Below are 3,676 nucleotides of genomic sequence, written 5' to 3' on the forward strand. Positions count from 1 at the left end.
TGAGGCTACTTTGGGTAAGAGGAAGGGGTCCATTTTTAATATAATTCTGTCGTCCAGGACTAATATATATAGTGTCTTGCATGAAAAAGCCAGGATCTCGTTAACCCGCCTTGCCGTCGTAACCGCGACTAAGAGTATTGTTTTAAGGGTTAGTGTTTTAATCGATGTTTGTTCTTCCATGGGCTCGAAGGGGAGTCTACAGAGGCTTTTAAGCACTAAGTTTAAGTCCCATGGGGGTACTGAACTATGGACTACCGGTCTCATCCTCTCCGCCGCCTTCATGAATCTGCGGATTAGCTTATACTCGGCTAACAGTTGGTCCAGAAAGCCCAAGAGGGCTGAGATCTGGATTTTAAGGGTCCCTGGGCTTAGGTTTTGTCGAGGCCCTCCTGGAGGTAGTCCAAGATCTCCGCCACGGAGGTGTCGAGGTCGGAAACGTCCGACTTCCCCCAGGAAGAAAACTTCTTCCATATCTTATTGTAAATGGCGGTAGTTACTGGCTTGCGGCACTGGCGCAGAGTTGATACTACCCTGGCGGACAAGCCCTGTCTTAGTAACATCTGTTCCTCAACATCCAGGCTGTTAGTTTCAGCTTCTGCACATTGGGATACAGAACTGGGCCCTGCGACAGGAGATCTTCTCTGGCTGAGAGCCGGATTGGATCCGTGATAGCCAGACTTAGGAGAAGGGGAAACCCTGCGCGCTTTTCCCAGTACGGGGCGATTAGTATGATGGTCACGTGGCTCTGCCGAATCTTCTGCAGGACCCTTGGGATAAGGGGAATGGGGGGGAAGGCGTAAGCTAGACCCACGTCCCAGATCTGAGAGAACGCGTCCATCCCCTCGCCTTTGTCTCTTTGATTGAGGGAAAGGTATTTCGGGCCTTTTGAGTTTAAGCTGTTCGCAAAGAGAGCCACTTGTGGCATGTCCCGGATGTCCACGATGCGTTGGAACTCTTCTTGATTCAGAGACCACTCTCCTGGGTCCAGATATCTTCAGCTGAGGTAATCTGCCGTCACGTTCTGGCATTCCCTGAGGTGGACTGCTACTAGGGACCACACCATTGCTTCGGCCCATCGAAAAATTCGGGCTGTCAGTTTCAGAAGATAGAGGTTCCTGGTACCTCCCTGATGACGAATAAGGGAGACCGCAGTTATGTTATCTAGGAAGACCTTAACGTGTTTGTCTCTTAGGGTGTCCTGTGACCTGCGCAGCACTTCCCAGATAGCCATAAGCTCCCTGAAGTTTGAGGTCTGGCTTCTAGTTTCTAGGCCCCATTCCCCCTGTAACAGGCGTTGTCCTACCTATGCTCCCCAACCGAGTTGGCTCGCATCGGTGACTACGCTAACGAAGGGTTCAGGAACCCACTTGGATTCCACGTTTAAGTTACGCGCCGACAGCCACCAGCGAAGGGACCGAGCGACTGTTGATGACAGGAGCATCTTGTCATCTAATGAGGTTGCTGTTCCATCGCAATTGCCCAGGACGGCCCTCTGCAACGTCCTTGAATGCGCCTGGGCCCATGGTATAATCTGGATGCACGATGTCTTAAGGCCCGGCAGTCTCATTCCATCCCTGTATTTACGGACTGTCTGTCCTAAACTCTCCTTCCTAGGTGGTGGCAAGGATAGGGTCTGTGACTCAGAGTTTATCTGACCCCCCAGGATTATCTTCCGAAGACTGGACTTCTGGAAGTTTACGATCCACCCCATTCTCTGGAATAGGGTGACAGATCGAGCAGTATCTTCCTTCAAGGCTTTTGCCGAAGGTCCTATTCGTAGGAAATCGTCCAAATAGGGAACGATATTTATGCCCGATGCGTGAAGATGCGCTACCATCTTGACCACGATCCTCGAGAAAACTCTAGGTGCAGTAGATATGCCGAATGGTAGGCATTGGAACTGGAAGTGATACAGCAGTTCTCTATTTCTACCGCAAATCGCAGATACCTATGATGTTCCGGAAGAATCGGGACATGAAAGTACGCATCTTTCAGGTCAATTGTGCACATATAGTCCCCCCTTTTTACTAGGGTAACTGCTGACCTGATGGTTTCCATCTTAAACTTTTTATAGATGGTATATCCGTTCAGGCCTTTCAGGTTAAAGATCATAGGGTGCGACCAGTTCGGTTTTTTAACGAAAAAAGAGGGGAGAGTAGTACCCCAATCCCTGCTCTACCGTGGGGACCTCTATTATAGCCCCCATATGTAGCAGGTTAGCGATCTCCTCTCTGAAGACATTTTGGAGAGCGGGGGATTGCATGGGAGTAACCGCAAACTTATTTGGGGGCCAGACGAAGAACTCTATTCTGTACCCCTGGGATATCAGCTGGAGAACCCAGGGGTTTTCCGTAGTGCCCTGCCACTCTTGGCTAACCTCAGTAATCTACCCCCCAGCCCTGGGGTCCTCTACAGGGGTAGCGATTTCTCCCATCTTACCCCTGCGACCAGCAGCTCGTCCTCCCTTTCGCCCCGATAGGGTCTGAAGGTTGGTTGTCGCTTGAGGGGTAATGGGGTCCTCCCCGGGTCTGGAAGGCCGTGCGTCCAGTCTACCACTTTCTTCAGGATTTCATCCAGATCTGCCCCGAAGATATACTGACCGTGGGAGGGAATGTTGCACCATTTGTTTTAGCTGTAGCGTCCGCCTTCCAGGTCTTCAGCCAGATCACCCGCTTAGCCATATTGGACAGTGTCGTGCTTCTGGCCGCTAGTCTCATTGACTCGGCGGGGGCGTCCGCCAGAAAGGCTGTTGCTAACCTTAGCAGGGGTAAGCACTCTTGGATCTTTTCTCTGGACGCTCTCTGCTTGACTTGGTCGTCCAACTCCCCCGGCCAAAGGAACATAGACCTTGCCACGGCCGCGGCCGCAATGTTCGACTCCACTTTATTGTCCATGGGGTCTTTTGGGTGGGAGGAGTCCTCAAAGGGAAGCGCTGTCTTCCTGGCCACCTGCGCATTTACCTTTGGTACGTCCTCGTAGTCCCACACATCTTCCTCCGAGAAACGGAGCTTCTCCTTATATTCTCGGGGCGGATACAGGTGTTTGTCTGAGCCGGCTCTTTTGGAGCTGTCAGGAGTGGGATTTAAACCCACGCCTCCATTCGGAGACCAGAACACCCTGTTTTGGGGAAGAGCGTGCTCTTGAGTCTGGCGCCTTAGACCACTCGGCCATCCTGACTAACTCGGAGATCACTTTCTTCGAGGTGGTATTCACTAGAAACACGATCTTGTTTCTTGCTCTAAGTCCGCCGAACATGACGTCCTGAACAGATCTTGGCTAGACCGTATCTTCTATTTTCATGGCGTCTTTCGCCGCTTTTAAGAGCTCATCCAGATCACCCGACGCGAAATAGTACTTCTTACTTTCGCCTCTGAGAGCTCGCCTAGTGACTGCTCCGAGTCTGAGTTTGTCAATGGCGCATAACTGGGCCTTTTGGCGTTTTTTTTTCTTTTTCTGCTGGGCCGATGGAAGGCTAGAGATGGATGCTCGTACCTCCTCTCTGACCGGGGACCTTATGTCCTCCATGAATGTCGACTATTCCTCTTTAAGGATTTTTTGCCATGCATTCTGGGCATAACGATTTTTTATATGCCTCTTCTAGTTTTTAAAACACATGGAGCACTTCCTGCGCCCTCTTTGGCGCAACGATACATGCATAGGGCGTATAAACACGCAT

General features: G+C 51.1%; 1 non-coding gene across 1 annotated transcript; it reads right to left on the bottom strand.

Annotated features, from left to right (window-relative positions):
* Positions 1-3,067: 3,067 nt before the first annotated feature.
* TRNAL-CAA (transfer RNA leucine (anticodon CAA)) lies at positions 3,068-3,177 on the bottom strand. Its single transcript has 2 exons — positions 3,140-3,177; positions 3,068-3,113 (listed from the first exon to the last, which is right to left on the bottom strand). It is a non-coding gene; the product is annotated as a tRNA-Leu (tRNA).
* Positions 3,178-3,676: the final 499 nt, after the last annotated feature.

The sequence above is a fragment of the Eleutherodactylus coqui genome, chromosome 8 (assembly GCF_035609145.1).
Source record: "Eleutherodactylus coqui strain aEleCoq1 chromosome 8, aEleCoq1.hap1, whole genome shotgun sequence".
Taxonomy (NCBI): domain Eukaryota; kingdom Metazoa; phylum Chordata; class Amphibia; order Anura; family Eleutherodactylidae; genus Eleutherodactylus; species Eleutherodactylus coqui.